The sequence below is a fragment of the Meriones unguiculatus genome, chromosome 1, assembly GCF_030254825.1.
Source record: "Meriones unguiculatus strain TT.TT164.6M chromosome 1, Bangor_MerUng_6.1, whole genome shotgun sequence".
Classification (NCBI taxonomy): Eukaryota; Metazoa; Chordata; class Mammalia; order Rodentia; family Muridae; genus Meriones; species Meriones unguiculatus.
The window spans coordinates 156007350-156035209 of NC_083349.1; the positions used below are offsets into that span (position 1 = coordinate 156007350).

A 27860-nucleotide genomic window follows, 5' to 3' on the forward strand; every position below is an offset into this window, starting at 1 on the left:
ACATGGCGGCCTCTTCCTGCAGTATGCGTGCTGTTCCTTTCACTACTTATCTACTTGGCAAAAGACTACCATTTTGTCCTCCCTTTCCAAGTACTTATTATGCTCTACATAAACAAGCATATTGCTTTAAAATTAATTGTGCATATGTTTCAGAACATTACCATGAGGGTGACCAACTGAAATTTTCACATGTAACTGCTGAAGCTAATACAACTTAGCATTTGGGGATGAATTCAAACATTATTGTGATTTTTTTTCACTCTATGTCCCTGAGAAAGGCTAGTCAGTATTTCTTTACAAACCACAGAGTCTTCTCTTTGACCCCTTCTCCACACACAACTGTAACTCTTACTTTATTTGCCCCAATGACAGTATGTTATTTCAACCATCACCTAACCTGGTGTCTGCTATACATTATGATTTAGAATTGGGTTTCATGGACACAAACGATACTAAATTAACCTCATGTAGCTTTTCTCTCTGCCTAGAAGTTGCTCTTACTCAAGAAGAATTGGAAAAACTTCCATACACAAAGTTATTAAGAATTCTTACCAAGATTTAACTGGTTACGCTTTATTTTATGTTAAAACATCAAAGGCTGGTGATGTATTTCAACAGTAGAGCATGTGGGAAGAGATGGGCTTCAATGATCAGTGCCCCAAAGATAACAAAGCATATCGAAACATTGGATGGTGTTTTGTGTGATAGTAAACTTGGCAAAGCTTTCAAACTTCAGTTTATCACAAGGGGATCACTATAGATAAAGGGCAACCTGGCATGTTAGGTACCAGTGCAAAATAAACTGACAATTTCCACCAGAGGAAAACTGTTAATCCACTAATCAAATGTTACACCAAAGCGTGTAATCCACATTAAAAAAAAAAAAAACAACAAAAACTCATTTCAAAACTGACATAAAAACCAAGAAGTACTTATGTAGTCTTTAAATAATCATCTATATTCTGAGGATTCCAAGATCTGTACCTCAAGCTTCAACATCTGGAGCATCTTTGATCACATGCATACAAAGTGCTCATGGGAAATTTCAAATTTTTGGTTCTTGTGTATCTGAGGCATAAGGTGCCTAACTCAACCCACACTGTCTTTTCTTAAGCACAGCTGTCTGTGTGGTGCAGGACAGCCACACTTTAACTCAACTTGCAGAGTGGGAGGTTTTTCACTTTCCCTTTCATGGTGCGGATTCTTCTGTGTAGAAGTCTGATGTTCATCCTTTTATTCTCTTTTAGCTTTTCCTCTTTATACCATTTACAGTTTGATGATGAAGTAACAGTTTCATATCTGCTATGCATTTCTCAGGTCCTTCCATCATAGAACACCACACACATAGTTCTGAAACACTCAATCACTTGACAGATAAACGGAGAGGCCACCAAAGCCATCACATTCCACCACAGTGTTGACTCATCCATTTGACTTCCTAAACTTCCAAACACAAGCCTTGGGCTAATAATACCAGACTCTTACAAGTTCAACTGTCTTTACAGAAAACCTTCTAGAACACAAAATTAGTTGATTCATATGTTAACTGGCCATGGAGTGCAGCTCTTGCTTCTATCCAAAGTTTCTGACAAGTCACATAAATTCTGTTTATACGCAACTTCATGTATTGGTGACTACAGTTCCAGTCCCTACTGTCCCCATCTCCCCCCTTCTTCCATGTCTCCCTCCCAGAGCCCCCAGCTAACCATCTCTCCTTCAATAACTATTCTGCATATCTGGAACCCCTGCTCTGTTTCTTTCTTGGTCCCAATTTTAAACATTTTTTTTTTTTTTTACTGTTAAATTCCCTCAGCAAAGCTGGCTCTCCTCACTTCCAGCCTTCATGTCATGCTCTGTGGATCTTCCAATGGCTCTCATCAAACAGCTTCAGGAGCTTTGGCTCCTCCTGAGGTTTCTCTCTATGAGGTTATGATTCATAAATCGTATCATACGAGGGAATAAAATAATATTGTACTTATACTGTATCCCTGGACACAGAATAGGCATGCAAACTGCCTACTGAATGAGTATTTCAAGAATGGATGAAAACAAACTCCATCCTACTTAATGTATCACAGGTTGAGGCTTCACTGCAAATTCCTATATGACATTAATCCCATTTTCTTCTATGAATCAGCTTCTTTTGGCATTCAGCCCTTCTCTGTATAACAATTAAGTTAACTACTGCAACCCCGATTCATGGTTTGCTTCTTTTCCTGAAAGACCTTATATCTTTTAGGCTATGTTACCATGCTTTAAATTGGGGGAAAAAAAGGATCCTCCAGCCAGCAGAAAGAGTAAAACAGAATTCACAAAGCAGAGCAGTTCTGAAGGCATGATAGAAAAAGGTAAGTGACTGGAATTCATGATCTGTAACCAAGTATGAATTTCTAAACCATACAATTAAAGACATTCACTCAATAATAATTTCCTAAGTGACTTTTATGTGTTGCTGTTATGACATAATGAATTCATAGAAGACACCAAAAATCCATGAAAAATTTAAAATATAAGAGAAGACAATGGGAGACTGGAATATCATCACAATATCTTATTTACAAGTAAGAAACTGTTAATACAAAAATTATTATTTTTATTTTTAATTATACTTTATTTACTTTGTATCCCCCCTTTAGTTCCCTCCCTCTTCCCCTCCCAACCCCTCCCTTCCTCCCCCTTCTCCACCCATGCCCCTCCCCAAGTCCACTGGTAGGGGAGGGTTTCTTTTTCTTCCTTCTGATTCTAGTCTGTTAGGTCTCATCAGGGGTGGCTGCATTGTCTTCCTCTGTGGCCTGGTAAGGCTGCTCCCCTTCAGGGGAAGGTGATCAAAGAGCAGGCCAATCAGTTCATGTCTGAAGCAGTCCCTGTTCCCATTACTATGGAACCCACTTGGACACTGAGCTGCCATGGGCTACATCTGTGCAGGGGTTCTGGGTCATCTCCATGCATGGTCCTTGGTTGGAGTATGAGTCTCAGGAAAGACCCCTGTAGCAAAATTATTTTTAAATGAGAACAAAGAAAAAGCACCGTTCCTGTGTTAACAAATGGTAAGGACTCTGGTACCATTAACTCTGGTACTCTTGGGAGTCCTCTCACAGGGATAAGTCTTTTAAAGGGATGACTCTAAGACCTCTCAGAAATCCTTAAGGATCAGAGAGCAGCATATTCTCATGACTGTAAATGAGAGGTCATGAAAGCCGCTGCCATGTTCATCAGCTGACGAAGTGCCTCTCCAAGTCGAAGTGTGGGCTGTGTAGGATCTGTGTGTGTGCGCCCCTCAGTGGGAAAGGAGCTCAGCCTATTCCAGAGAGAGAACTGGGAGAGGGATGCTGTTGAGCTATCAGGAGCACGCCCGGAAGTTTGGGGTCATGTAGTTCTTCAGTGCAGGGGTGTCTTACGTGAGTTGCTTAGTAACATCTTTAGCCTCTCCCAGCAATGAGTCTTGTACTAAGAGAAAAACAAAATTTCTTCAGCCTGTGAGCTGTCTTCCAGGTATAAAACTAGTCCTAGTAGTGAAATCTACTACTATGCAATGAAATCTATGCAATGCTTAAAACCTATTTTTATTTTTTTTATTTTTATTTTTATTTTTATTTTTTTGAGACAGGATTATAGGGTCTTCCTACCACAGCTAGGTGAAAACATTTCAATCGTCTATGGAAAGTGGAAAACGGACAATGCTTAACTTCCTCATTTACAAATTCACGACTCAATAACAAAAAGTTTGTTTTAGCCCAGTGACAGAGTGCGGACCTGCAGGACTAGCAACAATGGCGTGCTAAGGGGGCACTGACGGAGAGTGCCAGGAATGAGATTGACTTGTAACCAAATTCCATAGGAAAGGCTCAACAGTCAAAACAAGAGCACAACTCGATTCATTTTATGTAAACAGAGTCAATTTTTAGGTATAAGAACACATATGACAATACCGGGGAAGTAAATATCATTTAAAATTTATATATATAACATTGCATTCACATACCATAATTAAATTAAATCACACATCTGTGTGTGTGTGTGTGTGTGTGTGTGTGTGTGTGTGTGTGTGTGTGTTGAAATGGGGTTTCAACTGTTCAAGAAGAGAGCATTTGAGACTTGGGAGAATGTTCTCTGCCCCCATGATCTATGTCTTCCTGCAGTGAAACTGTGTCACTTGCTCATCCGGCAGAACAACCAAGTGGGCGCTCTCACCCTCTTATCTGTGTCCATGGGTGGAGCCCGAGTTTTATGTTCTGCAGATTTTTCCATTATGGAGTAAAAATAAGAGTTCTGTTACCAGGTTCTCCTCCCAGACACTCTATTTTCTTACCATATCATGTTTCCTTAAAGTGGTTATCAAAATTCTACACAATAATTTGCTGAACCTTCACTTAATCCTTGCCTTCCTCTTAAAACCATAGCACCCAAGACTCAGGAGCAAAGTCTGCTCTGTCATTTCTACGCGCCGACTTTCCCAGACAGTGTCTGGTGGCATTTGATATTCATTTTTTAAAAACCGGATCTTTGCTTATTTATTTTGTTCTCCGAGGGTACCAGATATCAGAAGAAAGCCAGTGTGCTTAAAAAAATCAATATGTTGAAATAAACAATATACAAAATGACTAGTTTGCCAGAGGCCAATTTGCCAAAAATCAATGTGCTAAATTTACCAAAACATTTCTTTCTTGTAACTGTTTGCATAGCTAATAGAAACTCATATTAGATTCGGCAGTTTGAATAGGTTTTAAAGACCTCAATGAGGTCTTAAGAACAGTATTTATTTGGTCTGAAGAACAGTGTTTTATGGGATGTTCACTTTACTGAGAGAATCACAGGCATCTTAGATCTCTACTGAGTAGATTTCACAGTGAGATAGATTTGTTGTTGTTCTGCCCTCCTGAGGAATCCCATTCTTGCTTCTTTCCTACTCCCTTTTTAGGTGGAGTCTATATGCACGGATCTACTCAGCTGCCACATCCTATTTGTTATAGATCTCACTTGCCAGGTAGTAACAGATTAGCTCATTATTTGTGAAGAGATGCCTTTGAACATTTCAGATTTCTTGAGCTGTTTTGTATGATTTCATGATAATCACTTTAATTGTTTCAACAAGGATGACTTTTCAACCTTAATTTGGTGCTTCAGGCAAACTCCTTGTTTACTTTTATCATGTCATCTTTGGAGAGTTTGCTTCAGGCACCAAATATCTGTTCATTTCACAAGAATCATTTGAAATACTTTAGAAATTTAGGCATTTTTATGAACAATACATATAAAGACATTTCTATATGTATATATCATAATTAATGTATTTAAGCTTCGTATTTTAACAAGTAATTCAATGAAAACTTTAGCATAACTTATTGACGTGGTTGAGTCACATATTTCTATATCAGTTTTCATATTTGTGGGAAATGTATAGAGTATATGAAATTTTCGTTATTGACCATTAAATATATTTGACTGAATATCGGACATTGATAAAAACATCAGGCCACTTGTGCATTTTATTTTGAGAACAAGGACACCGTTAAATGCTACCCATCAACACAGAAGAGGGAAATCCTAGTCCAGATGTCACATAGATTGTCATAGCTGTTAGGAACTCCATCTAAAGCGACTTTCATTAAACACCATAGTTGACATATTAGTAAATTTGATAGAGTAATTTATAATTTTAACTTTAGAAATCAGGTTTTTTAGTAACTTCCTAATTTGAAAATTAAAAATATTACAGCTTAAAAAATGAACTGTGAACTGTGGCTTGGTGCCCAGAATGGCTTTTGGCATGGTTTGCTCCCTTTTTTGGCTCCTTCACTCCTCTCCCCTTCTCATTTTTTGCCTCTCTTTTAATATGTATATATTTTAACCCCTTCAGATAGTCTGGAGTTGGACACTTACTCTACTACCATCACCCTGGATTATAGGTTGAGAGAAAGTGGATATTTAGAGGGAAACTGAACACTGCACTTTGAGCAGTCCAGTGGAATTTTCTCTACGAGAACCAAATTGAATCCAAAGAATATTTTCAAAGTACAAGACACAACCTTCGGAAAATTCCACAGGCAAGTGAGGTCTGTTCTCTAGTGTAAACTGTTCTCTCTTTCAGTGGAGGACTTAAGAGAGCTATGACTGCATTTATCAATACAAATAAATTAAGCTGCTATTTCTTCCACCAAAATTCAGCCTTTTATTAAGATATGATTTATAAGCTATGAGGTCTACCCACTTAAAGAATGAAAATTAGATATGTAAAGCAGCATCTTTAGTGCTGACATAGCATAGTGGAAGGGTCCTGGCACTGGGCATTCTGCCATCCACTCTAAGGGACAGTTGACAGTGGGTGATGGCTCATGGTTGGAATAAGGTTATGAATTCAAATCTGGTGATTCTGTATTACTTGTTTCTGGTTTGCCTTATTGTGTGTGTCTTCACCAAGACTGTTGGTTTTATGAACTCCTCTAACAATGGTTAATAGAGTTTAGGGTGTTTCTCCTCATTCTTGCATTACTTTCATTGTTCATCCTCCAAGATATTCCTTTTAGTGAGGAGAGTTCTAGGTCCACTTGTCGAGAATCAGATCATTTGTCAGCTGACTAGTGTGGACTGATGACACTGTAATGGAAGTTTGGCCTTGCACACCTCTACACAGCTTTGGGCTCCTGTTAGATGCTTTATTCTTCAAGACTACAAAGCATTCCTTATGCTCAGACCATTTATAGAAGGGGTCCATTTAAATACAGTGCTTGGTGGCTTAGTGCACTAACATTTGATCACATTTAGGTCTCAGTGTGTGGTTTGTAAGATTGCTCTCAGCTTTTTTTTGCTTTTAATAAAATGAAATTTTGCCAAAATTTCCTACTACTTCCAGTGAGATAATTAATTCAAAGTTTAATAAATATCCAGCACTCTGTGCATAATTAACAATACCCAGATACTTTCCTTTCCACAAGATAGGCTACCTTGATAGCTCTAGCTGCACTGTTGTTGTAGACTGTATCACCAACCTCCATTTTCTCTAGATTTGCCTGCAAATAAATGGGCTCTATTGTTACTCCCTGTGAATTAGATCTCAGAGCTCTGATTCATAGGATTGTTGTCACCTGTTTTGTTTTGTTTTTTTCTTTTTATCAAATGGAATCTAAACAATTGTAGCAGGAAGTTTTGCCATTTTTGTCTGTTCTCCAAACCAGTTTTGAAACTGTCTTTTAGTCAGTGAAATGTAGCCTAAGGACACAGTTACATCAAGCTCCTGAGCTGTAAGGCACTTTCTAGTTTCTTCCCTTGCTGTACTTGTGAGCCTGGACCAATGCAGTGTCTAACTGAACAATGAAAGGCTGTGGAGGAGGGATGAGGCTCTGACTGCTGCATGACACGTGAGACAGCTATCCCAGATATCATGATCACAATCTGCGGGAGCCCCAGAGGCCTCAAGCAAGCCTGTGAAGACAGCAGCAGCCTACATTCTGAGAGGCAAAGATGGATGGCTGCTAAGTCAAGTGCTGTTGTTATTTAATGATGAGTTCCTAATGCAACTGTCTCACGTGCTACACGTCTGAAGACCAGAGCTGCTCAATTGGAACCCAATATCACCGGCTGAACAGCAGGGTCAGGTGGAAGCTTCTGCACCTCAAAAGATGAAGTGGAAGCCAATGCCAAGAAGACACTTCTGAGGAGGTTCCGCAGTGGGATGGCATTTGTTTTGAGAGCTACAGTTGTGGCCTGCTACACCTGAGGGGTTTTCAGAATCATGTTGCCTCCATATGCAAATCACATCAGTATTTCTATTCCTCGCCAGGACACAGCTTTTACAAATCAGTTTTATTGAGATGTAACATGCATACTACAATATTCACTTATGTAGTCAAAGTATGCAGTTAAAATGTGCCTTGTAAACTTACAAGCTGTGACCATCATTGCAGTAATCTAATTTCAGAACACTGTAAAGCCGAAAAGGATACAGCTGCTTACTTCCTGTTTCTCCATCACCAACGGTTAGTGAGCTTTCATTTCATAGTAACGTATATCTTTCACCAGCCTGATTTACTCCTTTGTGACTCACACTGTGTGTTTTACTCCTGAACATTAAGCTGGAGTTCTAGACAGTTGCAGAGAAACCACAGAAGATGATAAACATTTAAGTCAAAAGAGCTAATTTAGCAGCGTTAGAATTTAAAGCATTGATAAAGAATAATGATAATTAATTTAAAATGCAAAATACTTACCAAATCTAGATAGTTGTTATTAATGTGATTCAAGCCACTATTAAAAGATAGAAAGTAACTAACTTCTTTAATTTGAAAGTAAGAATGAAGGATGTGGAATCAGCAGAGAGCTAAGTGCGTGCTGCATTTTTCTAAAAATGGCAGAAAACATGTTTACCACTCTTTTGTGCAATGTAAAACACAGCACTGTTGGATTACCTCTTTCATCAAATCCATCATAGTTCACTACCTTGAGCCATGTTTTTTGACAAAAGCATAGCTCCAAATGTATGATTAAAAAACAGAAAGAAAAATAGATTCAGTATAGAAACTAACCATGTAGCCCATTTTATTGTGGCTTTTTAGTCTCTAAAGAAAAGTTAACTGAATTATACTTTAAGCATTTTAAATTATAGGTTAAACAATCATATTATCAGTGACTTCTTTTTTAATTTTGGAGCATCAAACTCTAGGTCTAAGAAGATGATCAATCCTAGCGTTGTAAAGATATTAAAGTTCTCTGGAAGATCAATCAGCAATTATTCTACCATAGTTTTCAAGGCCTGAGGGTTAGGTATTATATTAAACAGTTAGGAGATAAAGGTTAAAAAAAAAAAGCCCTTAGCAAGTATCGTTTAGGCAATCTCTGGAGAGTGTATGTGTCTCAGATTTTAGATGTCTGTAGTCTACACAAACATCACTAATGAAGCCCCTGTGTAGTGGGATGAAACCCAGGGAGACGGACAGGGGTAGTGGTGTACATACTTATTCCCAGACTCTGGAAGCAGAGGCAGGTGCATCTCTGTGTTTGGGGCAATTGCGCTCTACAGAATGAGTTTCGTGACAGCTAAGTCTCCTCTTGAAAGACAAACAAACAAATAAACAAACACAAAACAGAATAAAAGAACAAGGAGAGCAGAGCAATGTAGTAAACATGCATTAACCCTTAAGTGGCTTAAATGAAGGCCACTAAGAGAAGCACATCATGCCAGGAGGGAGGTAAACAGCATTGCTCATGGCTTTCTCCATGTTCCAGGTTCCCCCAGACAGAAATCCCTGGACAGTGATTGCTGATTCAAAATAAGATCCATCACAAATTACTAGTATAATGTCTACTGATAAACAAAATTTGAGATAAATTACGGGAAAAATTCCTAAAGAAGTATATGTAAAATATATAGAGAAAATATATACAGAAAGCATACATATACATATAATTAACGTGAAGGAAAAGGACAAGAACTGGGCTTATTGTGAGGACGACAGGAGAAAATATAGGGTGCCGAAAACTACCACAATTTAGCAGCTAGTAGATCATTTTGTAATAACTCACTAATGTTCTCATCTAATGTTGAGGAACTAATGTCCTCCTCCCACCCAGCTCTAAACTCTGAGATGCCTGCAACACAGCTCTGTCCTTAGAAGCACCAGTCAGAAATCAGACACCACTGCAAGCAGCACGTTCACAAAATATTCTGAGATAGCTGAACAGTGTAACAACCGTAGTGCAAGAATTCAAGATTCAAGAATGTGATACTTTAAAAATGTTGCCATGGAAAGCTAGACTGTTTCCATTCTGTGCATATAGATCACGTATATTCATCTATTCACATATTCATAATATTCATATATTCACATATAGTCACCAGACAGGGCACGATGATATTACTCAGAGCACGGAGAAGGACACAAAGCTCACATTTCTCAGGCACTCTCTGGGATGAACCTGATAGGAAATGCAATGTGGGTGTTGTTGGAGTCACCTGCAAAGCAGCTGTCCTTGTAAGTGGCTGCCTTGGATTTTATATAGCAAAACACCCGTAGAAGTTCACTCATTCACAAATATTTCCTGAAAATTTACTATTTGCCAAGCACTGATCTAGAGGCCGTAGAATCATGGAGAACAATGTAGATGTCATCTTAGCCATGACTTGCTTATGGTCTGGGGAAGGTTCAGAAATAAACACCAGATGAAGAAAGCAGAAAGGCAATTCCAGGTTCTAAGTGCAAATCACGCCTGGCAGGATTTCCAGTTGGATTAGTGGTAGATTTCATCTTTCAGACCCTTTACACCTTCTCCTGGGTGCTTATGTCTGGGTCAACCCAAGCTCCGCCTAACTCCAGCCAGCCACTGCATAGCCCTAAGGTCGTATCTTTTTCTTACTTTCAAAGTCATTCACAGTTTGGAGGTCTACCCTTTTCTCCCCAGAAGATAGGACACCTTGTAATATGCTCTTGGTGGTCTATTGAACAACATAAAGCAAATTTTAGAAAGAGAATTTTCACCCTCTGGGGAGGGATCACACCATGAAAGCATGTCAGTTTCTCCGGATGGCAAGGACAGTAAGGGTAGAGCAGGCTTTCTGGGGGTGCGGCTGAGGACATAGTGGTTTTTTAGATTCCACTGTGGCTTCAGACAAGGCTTAGTAATGTTCACATTAGCAGTGCCAGTTTTAACAGAAACATTTTTTAATGGAGATCATGGCTGGCCCTTCTGTCCTGATAAAAGCTTCAGTAGGTGAGGAATGGGTTCCAGACAAGGCATGTCTTGTTTATCCTGCTCCTCATTGTACGAGGGGTCGAAGCCACATTTTAGGTTATCAACAAATATCTGTAGAAATTACCTAAAATCAAATTTACGTTAAGAACAACACAATAGCCAAAGCACAGGGCAGGACTAATAAAGGAAAAGAGGTTTGTCACAAAACACTTTGAAAAACCTTCTTCCCATGGTCATCTTCTTCTCATACAGCATTTCACTCTCCAGACTCTTCACATTTAGCAGTATCAAAGTGAGGTCTCTTGTAACTTGGGTGACAAAGCCATTCCTCGTAATTCTAACCTTCTACTGACTACTGTGGGAGCATGAGCCATGGTCATCCTCCTGACAGGTCTTCAAGATAAGATAAGATCACTCACTCATAACACAATGCTGTTGCTAGCAGGGAACCTGAAGGATGTGGCCTGCAAAACGGTGTCCTTGATGATGGCAATTATTATTTCTTCATAATCATCAAAATGCCTTTCTCCTTTGCATCCATTAAGCAATATTTTTATTAAACTATGAATTAAGAAGATTATACTACATAGTAGAGACAAGACAGGATTTTTATTATGTGTGCCTATTTTTTAATTTTTATTTTTGTACCCTAAGAAGACAACTAACAGGAGTTGGTGTGCTTCCCTATGCCAGACACTTTCCTAATCTGTTTATGCTCCTATAAAGCATTTCAAATATCCAAGAGTTGGTTGTAATCATCTCCATGTAGAGCTGATGACACTGAAATTGTCATGAAATATGAATTTTCACTCTTTCAGTGATATCTGGCAGAATCTTTATAGCAGTTATGGTTGACCTAACTACAATCATGAGACTCTTTGTACACATGCTGCCATAAGAATGAGCTCTTGGTGGTCCAACTGGATGTCCACATGCAGAAAAATGAGAATAGATGTATATTTATCACCCTGCACAAAACTAAAGTCCAAGTGGATCAAAGACCTCAGCATAAAACCAGACCCTCTAAATCTGTTAGAAGAAAAAGTGGGGAACAGCCTAGAACTCATTGGCACAGGAGACAACTTCCTGAACAGAACACCAACAGCACAGGCTCTAAGAGCAACAATCAATAAATGGGACCTCATGAAGCTGAAAAGCTTCTGTAAAGCAAAGGACACCGTCATCAAAACAAAGCGACTGCCTACAGATTGGGAAAGAATCTTCACCAACCCTTTATCTGACAGAGGACTAATATCCAGCATATACAAAGAACTAAAGAAGCTGAAAAGTAGCAAACCAAGTAATCCAATTAAAAAATGGGGAACAGAGCTAAACAGAGAATTCTCGACAGAGGAATATCGAATGGCAGAGAAACACTTAAAGAAATGCTCAACCTCATTAGCCGTCAGGGAAATGCAAATCAAAACGACCCTGAGATATCACCTTACACCCATCAGAATGGCCAAGATGAAAAACTCAAGTGACAACACATGCTGGAGAGGTTGTGGAGAAAGGGGAACCCTCCTCCACTGCTGGTGGGAATGTAAACTGGTACAACCACTCTGGAAATCTATCTGGCGCTTTCAACCACTCTGGAAATCTATCTGGCGCTTTCTAAGACAATTAGGAATAGTGCTTCCTCAAGACCCAGCTATACCACTGCTAGGTATATACCCAAAGTTTGCTCAAGTACACAAAAGGGATACTTGCTCAACCATGTTTATAGCAGCTTTATTTGTAATAGCCAGAACCTGGAAACAACCCAGATGTCCATCAACGAAGGAATGGGTACAGAAATTGTGGTATTTTTACACAATGGAATACTACTCAGCAATCAAAAAGGAGGAAATCATGAAATTTGCAAGCAAATGGTGGGATCTAGAAAAGATCATTCTGAGTGAAATATCCCAGAAGAAGAAAGACAAACACAGTATATACTCACTTATATAGACCTATAAGATATGATAAACATAATGAAATCTATACACCTAAAAAAAGATAATCAATTGACGGACATGGGGTAAGATGATCAATCCTCGTTTAGAAAGACAGATGGGATGTGCATTGAACCTATGACAGGAGTCTACTGAGCGCAGCTGAAAGACTCTAACTAGCAGTGTTTTCAAAGCAAAGACTCATGACCAAACCTTTGGCAGAGTACAGGGAATCATAAGAAAGAAGGGGAGTTAGTCTGATGGGGAAAGGATAGGAGCTCCACAAGGACCAAATATATCTGGGCACAGGGTCTTTTCTGAGACTGACATTCAACCAAGGACCATGTATGGATATAACCTAGAACCTCCACTCAGATGTAGCCTGTGGTAGCTCAGTAACCAGTTGGTTTCCCAAAGTGAGGGGAATAAGGACTATTTCTAACAGGAACTCAATGACTGGCTCTTTGGCCTCCCCACCCCCCAAGGGAGGAGCAGTCCTGTTAGGCCACAGAGGAGGGCTTTGCAGCCAGTCCTGAAGATACCTGATAAAACAGGATCAGATGAAAGGGGAGGAGGTCCTTCCCTATCAATGGGCTTGGAAAGGAGCAGGGAGGAGATGAGGGAGGGAGGGTGGGACTGGAGGGAATGAGAGAGTGGGACATGGCTGGGATACAGAGTTAATAAAATGTAACTGATAAAAAAAATAAAATTAAAAAAAAAAAAGATCTGATAGACTAAGATCAGAAGAAAGGAGAGGAGGACCTCCCCTATCTGTGGGCTTGGGGAGGGGCATGCATGAAGAAGGGGTAGGGAGGATGGGATCAGGAGGGGAGGAGGAAGGGGCTTATGGGGGGATACAAAGTGAATAAAGTGTAATTAATAAAATTTAAAAAAATTAAAAAGAGGAGCACATGAAAAAAAAAAAAAAAGAAAAAAGAATGAGCTCTTGGATCGCGTCCACCTGAGGGGGAAATAGCCCTACCAGTCTACAGAGGAAGACAAAGAAACCAGTCCTGATGAGACCTGATGGACTATGGTTGGGTGGAAGGGGAGGAAGACCTCCCCTTCCTATTAATGGACTGGGGGAGGGGCATAGAAGAAGAGGGAGGGTGGGATTGGGAGGGGATGAGGGAGGGGGTACAGATGGGATACAAATTGAATGAACTGTAATTAATAAAATAAAATAAAAAGTAAAAAAAAAAATGAACCAGTTCCTCCCTCTATGCAAATATTCTATAGGCAGCTCTTTTCAGTAAGAACAAAGTCTCACTATGACAAAAGGAAGAAGTCCTGCCCTTACCCTAAGAGTCTTTATATTAGCGTGCTTTTGGGACACATTCTTTATGTAACACTGGTAAATGGCTAACTCCTTGGGTCAAATCCCCAATAAACACACAGCTAAGATGGAAATTGAAATGCTCAGGCCTAAAGTCAAGTTCCAATGTTTGCAAACAAGGCAACTGATTACACCTGGGAGTCAAGAACTTCTGAAAATGAGAGAATTTAAAATACATGTAAATTTACAGGGGAAAAAAAAACAGATGAAAATTGACCCTTTGCTTTTCCAGGAAATGCTTACTCAGGGCTTCTTTTCCATTGAGATTACATATTCTGAGGAGGAGGAGATAAGCAAGCGGGGAGAGGAAGTGTGGCTGGTGGGGGACCACAGGATTTCATGTAAAGAGGAACACACTGAGATTAACTGAACGCATGATGTCTACACTGTGACAGGTGATTCCAGCTCTGACCTCTGGAATAGACCATGACCCTTCATCTTCTTTTCACAATCGCATTTGGTCCCCGAGTTCTGCCCATTTGTTTTCCTGTGCCACTTTTATCTTATTGGCATGCTTACCCATGCTGAGATGATAAGACCTTCACACACAGCTCTTCCTTTCCTGAATTATCTAGTCCAAAGGCACCTGTACAAATCTTCCTTGCTGAGTTTCTTTATCCATGCATTTCAATGTGCTGTCATTCTGCTCAGCCTCCACAGCCCAGCATTTTCTCATTCTCCCTCCTTTTCTAATTCCTACTTTGCTTGCCAATCATGTTCCCTGTGTCACCATATCCCAAGGGTATCACACCGGCACTATTTCTATCTGTCCTAGAATCATGTATGTTATTTTCTTTGATAGTGCTCTTCTTCTTATCCAAGGCCTGAAGCTCTCTCTCTTCCGCCTAGGTGAAGTCTTGGACCTCACAGCATAGAAGTTGCTTCTCACATTTGCACACACTTCTGCTATACATCCTCCCACAGTTAATTAGTGCTATTCTGATATCTCCAACTATTTTAAGGCAAACTTTTAGGTGATTACTATGTTTTATAAAATGGAAACTCTACATATGCGTGCATTTATGTCTGCCTCTGGTTATTTTTAATTTATCACAGGCTATGTGATAGTAAATCTTCATTGTCCATTTCATTATATTTACAATTAGGAGATTAATAATTATACTTTTGTATGTCTGTGAGGACATTTCTAGAGAGGATTAGCCAAAGGGTAATACTGGCCCTAAAGAGGGATGGCATCATACCACAGTCTGAGGGGCCCAGAGAGAATAAGAGGAAAAGACCCTGTCAGCAAAGGCCTGCTCTCCTACTGTTTCTAAACTGAGTCACTCTGTTCCACCTTCCCTGCCATGATGGACTAAAATTTCTGACACTACAAGTCAACATATCCTTCCTTTTTTGAGTTGTTTTTGACAAGTATTTTGTCACAGTGATGCAAAAATCTAAAGTGGCTCTATACTGTCATGAATGATAATTCACCTTGATTTGGTGAATTTAAATATTCCCCCCAACTGTGTTACATTTTTTGATGAGCTCCATTATTTTAAGATAATCTAGTTACTCTATGGATTTCTAAGTGAGACAAAGGAAAAGTTAAGGATATCATAAGGTTTACAAAATAGAGTTTTTTAAAAAAAGAATAAAAGGATGTTTTATAATTAGTTGGTAAGTTCCTTCATAGAGGACTTATTCTTTAAATAAGCAGTTCCAACATAGTTCTTTACAGACCTTGAAAGGACAACCTCATGTGGAAAACCAATCAACCAAATAAACAAATCCAGGATTGCTGTAATATAGCTTGAAATCACCATTCCTGATTTCAAGCTGCATTACAGAGCTAAAGTAATAAAGGCATGGTACTGGCATAGAAACAGACAGGTTGATCAATGGAATTGAATGAAAGACCCAGACATGAATCTACAACCTATGAATGCGTGATTTTTGATAAAGAATATACAATGGAAAAAAGAAAGCATCTGCAGCAAAGGGTGCTAGTCTAATTGGATGTCAACATATAGAAGGATGCAAATAGATTCTTATCTATCACCCTGCACAAAACTCAAGTCCAAGTGGGTCAAAGACCTCAACATAAACCCAGACACACTGAACCTAAGAGAGGAGAAAATGGGTGTCTTAGGATTTTATTGCTGTGAAGAGGTAGCATGACCACAGCAAATCTTATAAAGGAAAACATTTAATTGGGGCTGATTTACAGTTCAGAGATTTAGTCCATTATTGTTATAGCAGAAAGTATGGTGGCATAGAGGCAGACATGGCCCTAGAGAGGAAGCTGAGAGTTCTATATCTAGATCTATAGGCAGCAGGAAGAGATCTATAAGCCACCTCTCTCTCTTTCTCTCTCTCTCTCTCTCTGTGTGTGTGTGTGTATGCATATACACATATACATATATATATATTTTATGAGTAGTGCACTTTATATCTCTATTGTAGCCCCCCCATATCCTCTCAGTCCCATCTCCCTCTCTTTTCACCCCTCCCCCTCCCCTAGTTCACTGAAAGGGAGAGTCTTCTTCCCCTACTATCTGATCCTAGCCTATCAAGTCTCATCAGGACTGACTGGATCCTCTTCCTCCGTGGGCTGGCAAGATCTCCTGCCAGGGGGAAGTGATCAAAGAGCCAGACACTGAGTTCATGTCAGAGATAGCCCCAGACCCCCTTACTAGGCTACCCACACGGAGACTGAGCTGCCTATAGGCTACATCTGAGCTGGTGATCTAGGTCTTCTCCATGCATGGTCCTTGGTTGGTGTATTAGTCTCTACAGGACCCCTAGCCCCAGGATTTTTAGCTTTGTTGGTCTCCTTGTGGGGCTCCTGTCTCCTCCATATTCTTGCTGGCACTTGGGACCCTTTTTCTTCTTCTGGGTTGCCTTGTCCAGCCTTGACTTGAGGGTTTGTGCCTAGCCTAGTCTTATTGTAACTTGTTATGCCATGTTTGGTATCCCTGAGAGGCCTGCTTTGCTTTTGAAGGGAAATGGAGGAGGAGTGGATCTCGGGGAGAGGAGAGGTGGGGGAAAGACTGGGGGTGTTAGAGGGAGGGGAAACTGGGGTGGGGATATAATGTATGAGAGAAGATAAAAAATAAAATATGAAACAAAATGATGAAACAGGAGTTTCTACAGTTAGTGGGTACTTCCCATTATGTATCATTTATTCTTCACACAAACAGCCTGAAATTGTGTCAGTAGTAAAGACATAATTGATATAAAAATGATCTGTGAGACTGGGAGTGTGGGTCCGGGCAGAATGCCTGCCTGGTCTGTGGAATACCCTGGGTTCCATTCTCAGCTCCAAGAAAACAAAGAGCACAAAAAACACAGTTGCCTTTGCCAGTTTCTCTTTAGCCAAGAGAACTTTGACTTCATGGGAGAAGATATTTGGAAAATGAAAACTATTCCTAAGTCTAGTCATAGCTAAGTCAGACTAAAGGACAGCGAGATGGGTTGGGTAAGTGGCTTGTTTTCTGTCTTATCTGCCTATCTCTCTATCTTTCTATCTATTTATCTCTATCTGTCTATCTATCTGTCTGTCTGTCTATCTATCTATCTATCTATCTATCTATCTATCTATCTATCTATCTATCTATCTATCTTTTTACTGTTCCAACTTCTGCAAGGGATCACATTATAAATGAAGATGATTAGAATGGTTTAAGTATCATAGATGGCTCAAATTCTCTCTACTTTTCTTGTTTTTGTATGTTTCTGTTGGGAAATAATGGTGTGGATGGCTTAGAGGACAGAGATTGGAAAAACCAGTAAGATAAGCCTCTGTATTTTAGTGTGGGAAGAAAATTTTCTCTGATTTTTTTTTTTAATGAATTCTTGGACAATTCAATGGCTTTACTCCAAAACTGTCCCGCTGGAGTAGAGGATTACCTTACATGGGTCATTACACTTCTAAAGCTCAAAGAGGGCATTAAATTAAAATTCCCTGCACCTAGTAGGCAGAACATCATGACACTCAAAAGATGTGAAAGTGCTAAATGAATTCTGAGCAATAGCGTTAGCAGCACTACATATTTATTGAGTTCAATGGAACACTAGGCACAGTCAGACAGATTATGCAAGCAGCTACCACAAAAGAGCAACAGCAACCATCTCATATGAACTCACCCTTTCATTGACTTTAGGAATGGACACTATAATTTGACTTGTTAGAAGCAGTCTCCTTTCTAAAGTATCCTCAAGGTTCTCTATGCCTTTGTTTGACTTGAAAGTGGCCGATTCTCTGCAGTTTACCATCTATGAATGTGGCCATGTCTCCCAATTTCAAAATTACCATAAGAATGCTGAGGGAATTGAACTGAAGAACTCCATCCTTTTTGCAACTGAAAATTACAGATAAAACTTTCCGGGAAATATTAAACATCAGTTGTAAAGGAGAAATTACACTATTATATTTTTTTATTTAGGTAGAAAAACATGCAGTTTTTTTTTTTTAAGAATTAATAATGCTGGGATTTTAAACACTAGCTTTCAAGAATCAGGGCACACACATACATAAGTGCACGCGCACACGCACACACGCACACACACACACACACACACACACACACACATTCCAAAATCATCTAAGGAATTTCATCATTAAATCCAACTTTTTAAACTTGAAGTTTCAAGCAATTTTCACTTTTCCAAAATCCCAAGTACAGTAAGAGAAGATGAAGTCAGATGGGCTTGAGGCATGTACAGGAGAATCAATACACACGTGGGAAGCCATAAAGAGTAACTTGACATATAAGGGATAACTCAGTTTAAGATGTGTGACTGTCTTTATGCAAATGCCAACCCATCAGGGTTAAGAAGAAAAAATGAAGCACTTCAGAGAAAATCAGTTATAAACTGCCATTGTTGAGTTTTAAGTGTTCTGACAGCTTTGAGAATGACTACAATGTAATTTCCCAAGTTGGTAGCCACAATAATAGAACATCTGGATGTGACTGAAATGTGTGGCAATTAGAAAGGGAACAAGAAGGCAGTGGGACAATGCTTCTCCCTCTGCTGATAACTCTTGTGGTTTTGAACTTATAACCCAGACCTCAGGTGTGCCTGTCAAGGTCAGCTCTCCTTTCAGTGACTCACCTGCCATCCCTGTGATCATGAGTTCAGCTCTGTTCTTATTTTTAGCAGCTACACTCTACTGCCTTGCTTCCTTACTGTGCTGTACCACGTCTTTAGTCTACATACATGTGGGAAGAGCTAAGCACTTAGCATGTAGTGTCAAATGTAAATTGGCCAGAGTGCTGATTTCTACATCATCTCATACCCAGAGCTGTAAAGTCTGTGCTACTGGGGTCAAATAAACTCATGGTAGATGATACAATAACATGAGCTAGGGGGCTCATGTTCCTTCTTCTCTCCAGTTGGTGTCCACATGGATGTGGTCCCTTCTAGTGCTTCTGAAGTGGACTCACCTAGCTTCCAATTCACATCTCTGGCAGTGTCCACCACACCCTTAGGTATGTAGACCTTCTCTTAGATAAGAACTATTATAAAGCTGAGCTGCCACTCAGTTCTCCTTCCTCAGTTTAAAAACATCAAGCAGCAAAGGAAAGATGCTTTTCAATTCAGTTCAGCCAATACTTCAGAGTTTAGTAGGTTTAAACTCACTGCCAGGAAGGAAGGAAAAAAATAGTCTTTAATGTTCCTATAATCTTTGGTCTCAAAAGACTCATATCCATAGATTATGTATTTACTTAAAGCTTGCTCTCAAAATGGGGCATTTCATGGAAGCATATTACTTTTTCTGTCATCGTCCCTCAAAACCACATCTCAAGGTTGTGTGGAAGTGACTCTAACTGAAGGCCTCAATGGCTTTTCAGCATGGACACTAGAGGTGTGGAGAATCCATCCACAGCTCATCCTCAGAAGAAACTGATGGGGACATGTTGACGGCTGCCCTCTGTCTGATGCTTCCATGGGCATCATCTGGCAGAGTTTTGCTTTGCTTTAAAAAAATATTTATTTACTTTTATTTACTGTATGAATGTTTCGTTGCATTATGCATGTCTACTGCATTTGTGCCTGGTGCCCTTGGAGGCCAGAAAAGGCTGTCACAAACCCTGGAATGGAATGACACACATTGGTAAGCTGCAGTGAATGCTGGGAATTGGACTTGGGTGCTCTGCAAGAGCAGCAAGTGCTCTTCACAGCTGAGCCACAGGTAGCTGCTGGGATTTTGCTTTCCCACCCAGGATAGCGTACAAGCCCTCTTAATGACACACCATCCCTTAGCACCACTTCATTTCCTTTGACACCATAAAATGCCATTGGTAGAGAGGGTAGGCAGCAATACCAGATATGAATATTGTTCATAGAAACATATTTGGTACATGTTTACCCCGGTCTTAATTGAGATTGACATTCTCCCATCACCTAGACTAGCTGTTTCTGAGGTGTCGTTTAACAGGGATACTTAATGGTTGTATAGGATCTGTTGATAACTTCGACAAAAACAAAAATGGTTTCAATGAGAACATGCTGTGGTGTAGAATGTTAATCTACACTGAAAGTTGGAGGAATAGCTGATGTCTGTGGGCAAGTTGCTGAAGCATCTAGGGTTGCATGCCTTGGCCAGCAGAGATCCTCTGCTCCTCTTTCTGTGCTGTCTAATTAAGCCATCTGCCAAGTGATGTTGGTTGATTCAACTGTCTGTCTTTGAATTCATCCATGAGCAGAAGGTAAGGCAACAGCCTCCAAGTCGGCTCCATACCAACAGAATAGAAATTAAAGCCGAGGCCCCAGGAGGAAGGCTGGGCAGAAATCATGCAGTCCTCTGGCGGGTGACTCCCTGTTTAAGGTCATTACAAAGTCTACCACAGAGTACTGTTTAATGAGGTCCTTTGAGGGAACCTACGTTTATCAATATATAAGTGGGCACAAGAAATGAGAAAGGTTTTTAAGAGAGTATATAGAATGTTACAAGAAATTTGACAGCTTTTAAGGATTTGTATGTTTTGTATGTGTGTATGTGAACATGTGTGCAGATGCCCACAGATGCCAGAAGAGGGTGTCCCCTGGGGCTGGACTTAAACATATTTGTGAGCCGTCTGGTGTGAGTGCTAGAAAACAAACTCCGGTCCTGTGCAGGAGCAGCAAATGCCTTAAGTGCGGAGTCCTCTCTCCAGCCATATTTAACAGCTTCTATGCACGATTGCATCTAATAGATGTGTGCATGCAAATGCAAAAATGTTCTGAAAGATCACACAACAAAATAAAAAAGTGTTACTACTGGTTGGGGAAATTATGGATGCTATTACATTTTCCTTATTAAATTTTTCCTACTTGTTTATGTTCTTTTGCATGTCTCCCTCTCCACTTTTTGCTTCCCTACAATGAATATTTGTTTTGTAGTATATGTTTTTGTACATCAAAGTTATGTGTTTGAAACCATTCCATAATTCAAAACAACTGAACTCCTTAAAATCCTACTCAATTTAAAATTCTAAAAAAGTTTTAGAGTGGTTTAGTTTTTTTCTCTCCTTCACATGTGTTTGTGTGTGTGCATGTATGTGTGTTTGTATGAGCAGGGAGGATGTGTATGTAGTATGTGTGTATAGTACGTGTGTGTGCTTTTATATAGATCTGTGTTTTGTGCATACATATATGTGTATGTAAGCATATGCATACAGGTAGATGGGCATGTGGACATATGGGTACATATGTGTATGTACGTGTGTGTATAATTGTGTCTGTATATGTATGTGTGTACATATGTGTAAATGTGCATTTCTATTTATTATGTATTTGTGTATATGTATGTATGTTTCTGTGTGTGCATGTGAGTATATATGTATGTGTTTGTATAAATGTATATATTTGCATGTGAGTACATTTATGTATATGTGCATATGTGTATATATGTCTTTGTATGTTTATGTGTGTTTATGTATATAGGTGTGCATGTGAATTTTTATTTCTTGTTTTTATTTATTTGTGTGTCTATGTGTATGTATATATATTTCTATATGTGAGTATATACATGTGTACATATCTGTGTGTATATATGTATGTGTGAATGTACATTTGTATATATGTGTATATATGTACATATAGTTTGTGCATGTGAGTGTGCATGTATATATATGTGTGTATGTACGCGTGTGGGTGCATATATTAGATATATGCATGTTTCTCTATCTTTCTATGTGTTTGTGGGTGAATGTGTATACTTCTTATTTCTTCTTAGTCTCTTAGTTTGTTTGTTTATTCATTATAATTTATTCACTTTATATCCTGATGGTAGCTCCCTCTCTCATATCCTCCTGGTCCTATCCTCTTTCTCTTTTTTCCCCTATCCCCCTACTGTAGACCACAGAAAGGGGAGCCCTCCTCTCCTTCCATCTGACCCTAGCCTATCAAGTCTCATCAGGACTGCCTGCATCCTCTTCCTCTGTGGACTGGCAAGGCTGTATCACCAGGGGGGAGTGACTGAAGGGTGGGCAACCAAGTCCGTGCCAGAAACAACCCCTGCTCCTCTTATAGTGAACCCACATGGAGACTTTGAGTTTATTCCTCCTTATTTACTTTTCTTTGAGGTATGGCAGGGACTTTTAAATGATTTGCCCTTGGAAACATTTCTGAAGATGGGAAAATGGCTTTGTTCATATACTGTAGTGTAGATCATAGATTTGTCATGGCCTTGGACAGGGAGAACTGTGATTTTTCATGTAGAGGTGGAGCACTGATGCCTTGGCTTTCCCTGATAAATCAGAACAACATCCTCTGTTTTATAATTGCTGAATAAATAAAGCCCCTTATCATGTTCTCTTGTCAAAACAAACAAGAGGGTCTCCAATTCTTGCAGACTCTGAGTGCCTGTGTGCTGCTGGTTTGGCTTTCAGCCCAATAAGGCCAGAGTAGAGCTTTGAAATTAAATGGCCTTCCTGCTCTCTCTTTTACCTCCTCAGAGGCCTCAGATGCTGATTCTGAAGCTCAGAAAGGTGAGATTTTGCCTGAGGGAGTCTTCCCCACGTGGAGGCAGCAGGGAAGGAATCATGTTTCTTATACTAGGGTAGTCGACTCCTCTCTGGATGCTGGCTGCCTGGTCTGGGGAGCTTTGTGCTTATGAAGCTTTATGAGCACAACAGTGACGATGAGATTAAGCATTGTAGACATACGTTGATGTTTTTGTGCTTTATTTCATGGTCGTCACCTGGAAGAGTACAGCATCTCAATAGCATTGCTGGAAAGTACACATCAGCACAGGGCTCAGCTACACGTCAAATCGGGATGCATCTCGTCTTTGAAAGTGCTCAGTGGCACACCAAGAATTACAACAGTGTCTCATGAAAAACCTAAGCCCTTCCTTCTGAATTAGACAGTTATCATGTCCTGCAGGTGATAGAGTCCTAGTAGGGGAATGTGATTTAGGAACTGCTCTTGGGCTTTGAACACAGGCTATGATTCAAACAGTACCCTCTGTGCAGACAGGGATTGTATGAGACAAAAATCCTTTCTTCACAGCAACAAGAGAAGCAGCTAATACGGGACGCTAGGGAGATACTCCTCCATTCCTCTTTTGATTAAGTTCTGGAAATACAAGGTTAAAATGGTCTTGTAATTGTCTTTCTCTAGAAAATATCACTCTTTCAAAAGCAGATGCTTACCAAAGAAAGGAAGTGTCCAGGAGACACATTCCCAGAAGACACATTCACTGGCAAATGGATTTATACCAGAGGTAAGCGGAGGAAGTACTATAGAAGCTTACTACAGTGCAGCACATTTCTCCTTTGTGGGGGAGAGTAATCAGAATGTGCCACACACCTGAATAAACTTGTCAAAGTACAAATTTAATTAATAAGAAAATGAAGATACTTTCAGGCATGAAGAAAACCATCATCTCATGAGTTGTGTCCTACAGAAGATGATGGATGAGTTCGTGAAAAAGACAAACACTAAATAACGCACATTCCTATAGGTCTTGTGTGCATCTCTGAAATGATTAGATATTTAAACAAATTTTACTGCACGGTGTCACTACAATCTCAGCTACTTCAAGTTATACACATATTCAGCACAATTTCTCATCTGCTGTCTCTACACTGGTTACTGGGTCCTGTCATTTTATTTTTGATTTGTAAATAAATAATTGCTCTGTTCTCTTTGGGAGATTTTATCAGAACATCATTTCAAAATGAAAAGAAAAGCAGAATTATGCTCTTTTTGTAAGCAAGATAAAGTCATACAGTTAAGGAAGGACTTTAGGATCATATATATGTAAAACATATATGATCCTAACCCAAATATATATGTATACATATATATATATATATATATATACACACACACACATATATATGTGTATATAAAAAATACTCAGACCAATATCAAAAAGTCAACTGCTGGAGCAGTTACAGAAAAAAGAAAAGAAAAGGCAACTGAGGGTGTTTTCTGAAGACAAGGGAGAAAAAAGGAAAAGAGAGAGGGAAGGGCTGACAGTGCTTTGGAAGCTTTGTGGGTGCCTGGCTCTCCATATCTTGCACATATAAGGCAGGTGCTGTTACTTCTATTTCACAGATAAGGAAAAATCACGGCTGGAGACAATTTAACTTGGCAATCCTCATGCAAATGAAAGGTAGCAGAATACTCTTGGCTTCTAGCTCTGAGCTCAGACTCTTTTTCACATGCTGATAGTGACCCTAACACTATGTCTTTTAGGACAGAATGTTTTAGGACACTGCGTCCGGAATTTCCCAGGTGCAGAGCAAGGAGGAAAGAGAGCCAGTCTGTACTGACCACACCTCCATTGTCCACAGACACTTATTCCCTAACGCCTATACCCTGAGCACCTTTCAACTGTCATTTCATTTCTTTGCACCAAGTGAGAGGCAGGAAATGTTACTCTTCTTTATGGGTGAGGAACATGGCGTCTATAGAGGTATAAGTCTGCACCAGAGCTCTCAGAGCCTACCAGACACAGGTACTCCTGATTTGAATGCCAGCCTTCCCCACACAGCCTTGATTCAATACCTCAAGAAGCAGAGTTTCATATCCTTCGGGTGCTTCAGCATCTGGTCGATGAGAAGCTAGTCTACGTTAGTGATTATACCATAGGGAAGAGCTAGTGCCTTTACTCCTTATGTCACAGCTGACTTCTCTGAAAACAGAGTAATCCAGACTAAGTTAAAACTACTAACTATGGTGCTTACTCACTAATTAATGTGTCCATTTCCAACTACACCCACTACATCTGGGTGTGGGAACTAGCCTCCTGCACCACAGCCACTACTGACTGTCAAGAAATGTTTAAACTTTGAATACAGGATTTAAAACTCTATTTTTGCACTTATGGAGGTGAGAGAAGATCAGCAGAATATTTTCACATAAGTGACTTCCAAGGTTGGTGAGAATTAACACTTAGAAAGCACAGAGGAAGCAGGCACTGTGCATGCAAGTCTGCCTGCAGCTTGTGCTGCTCTTACTGTTTTGGCAAGTTCTCTGGCTTCTGATAATAACTGATTTCCTCTGATATCCACAGACTGTTTGATGAGACAGCCTCGCTATGTAGACTAGACTAGTCAGAACTGCGGTTCATCAGCCTCCACTTCCTTAGTAATAGGGTCACAGGTGTGAGTCAGAGCAGGCATGACAGCCACAGGTTAATGTGACTTCTCTACAGAGACTCAAGCTTATGTATCCCACACACAATAAAAATAAGTATCTTTAACCCAGATAGAACTAAAGGGCCTGCTATCAAGGAGACAGAAACCAAAATCCAACTACCCACATCCTCTGGGTTTCTTTTATAGAATGCTGCCATGTTGGCTTCTAAATTGACTCTTTCAAGAAGAGTCAAATTCATTTTATTGGAAAGAAAAAAAATATGTAACAGACCTAGAGGTTCCTAAGAGCATAAGAAGATCATGGTGTTACCAGGGCAATTAAACTCCCATAAAGTTAATTCCCACACTTAGGGATTAGCAGATATAAAAATAAAAATCTGTGTTCAGTGAAGAACTCTAGTCTGTTCTGCCAATTATTATTTTTTACAGGACTAAGCTAAAGCAATATAAATGAGTATTATTCACTCTCCTGTGATGTTACAGAAAATAAAAACATGGCTATAAGATATACAGTTTAAAGTTTGAGAGTAAGAGATGGACAGAAGAGAAGAGGAGAGAAGGGAGGGGGAGAAAGAGGTGGAAACAAAGATAGAGAGAAGAGAGAAAGAAGGAGAGGAGAGGGAGATTCAGCTGGTGTTTGAGTCTCAGCAGCTGTTTGAGGATAGTGTGTTATGGAACTGGGAAGACAATGGGCCCTGGGCCACACTGGTCTGATTTAGAATACCCTGGGGCCTTAAATTCTCAATGTGAAAATTTTAGAAAAATCACCATCCTGCCTGTCCCTGAATCCCAATGGAGTCTGGAGTAGATAATTCCCTTCTTGACCTACCTTATCTTCACCTTTCTTCAGACCACACTCTCCTACCTGGGTCTTACTAAAAGCTTCCCATGGTCTCCCACTGCCCCCACTGCCTTGCCCTGGCTAGACTCTGCAACCAATCTGTCAACAGGCCAATGGCTTTCTGTTGCGCTCAGGGAAATTTATGGGATCTTTACTACAGAGATTTTTTTGCTTTTCACATTGACTTTCCATCACCTCACCCTCTGCCCCTGCTCCACATTAACACTCTTTTCTACCTTCTGTTTCATGTATGGAATCTCAGACCCAAGCTACCAAATGTCACCTCTGTAAACAGGACTTCCTAACCAGCCCAACTCCCATACTCTCTTGCATTCCCTTGGTACCTTTTCAGTGGTGTCTTTCTTTGACTATCATTCTGCACTTAGTAAGTAGAGGGACTGGTTGATGCCTAGTCACAGGCAAAGACCAGGCTGCATTGTACTTGCCCAGGATTGCTGCTTTTCTGAGAATAGAGATAAAGTTAACTACATCTGAGGATTTGCTCCTTAGATCACCATGTGATAATAACCAAGACCTCAGTAACAGTTGCTTTTCCTTTCCTCAACCAGGACTCAGTGCAAGTTGCTGGATTGAACAGCTTATGTAAACTGTAATCATATAACATCTCTGCGACATTAACAGCTCTGTGACATTAGTTTCTATGCTACTTTACCTCCCTTTGATTTCACATCATACTGAGCAATTAGGTTCTAGACCCCAAGCCAGGCCAACTCAAAGCACCAGTGTGTTACTCAATACTAAGTCTCTGCAGAATCTGAGTCAAGGATTTGCATGGGAAGCAATGCCTTTTGACCCCAAAGAACCTTATACCACTTCTCTCCAGCACAGCTTCATTCCTCCTCTGTGCCTGCCCTCCCAAGGAGACCATGGAATCCTGCTAATGGAATGCTTGCTGTCTTCTTTTCTTCTTTCTGGGAGGGAATATAACACAGCCGTCCCCCTCCCTGCCCGCCCACTCGCCAGGGCTCCTGAGTTCTCTCTGGAGAGTAAAAAAACACAAACGACACGGGCATCAATGACCTGGACCAGTTGGAGTTTCAGCCCAATAGAAGGATTTTGAAAAAAAAAATAATGTAATTATTTTTGTCAGCCTGTAGTCTTTATCTTCATGGGATAAAGGTTGTGCTTTGAACAGATTATCACAGGGCTAGGCTGTAACAACAGCAATTTATTATACATGGGACTTGGAGTTCTGAAAAATACTCCGCTTTAGAACACAAGGTTTGATACTAACAGTGTCCCTGTGGAGCACATATACCATGCGTGCTCTGCTGTTACTTCAAGGCAAGGAAACGAAAGTCTAGGGTGATGGATTATACAGCGTGATGGAAAGCTTCAAACTATACAAGCTGCTTCAATGCCCAGTGTTCCTTAAATAGATCCTTCATGGTGAACAAATAAAGGAGGACTCCAAAGAGATGCTTGCATAAGATTTGAGAGCTATGGATGTGCATATAAATGTATGTGTGCATTTGTGCAGGTGTGTAGGTTTGTAGGGGTGT

At 40.0% G+C, this 27860-nt stretch overlaps 1 protein-coding gene across 7 annotated transcripts in view; it reads right to left on the reverse strand.

Annotated features, from left to right (window-relative positions):
• Window positions 1-27860, reverse strand: part of Fat3 (FAT atypical cadherin 3) — a 594038-nt gene that overhangs the window by 136467 nt on the left and 429711 nt on the right. The gene's annotated exons all lie outside the window — the stretch shown is intronic.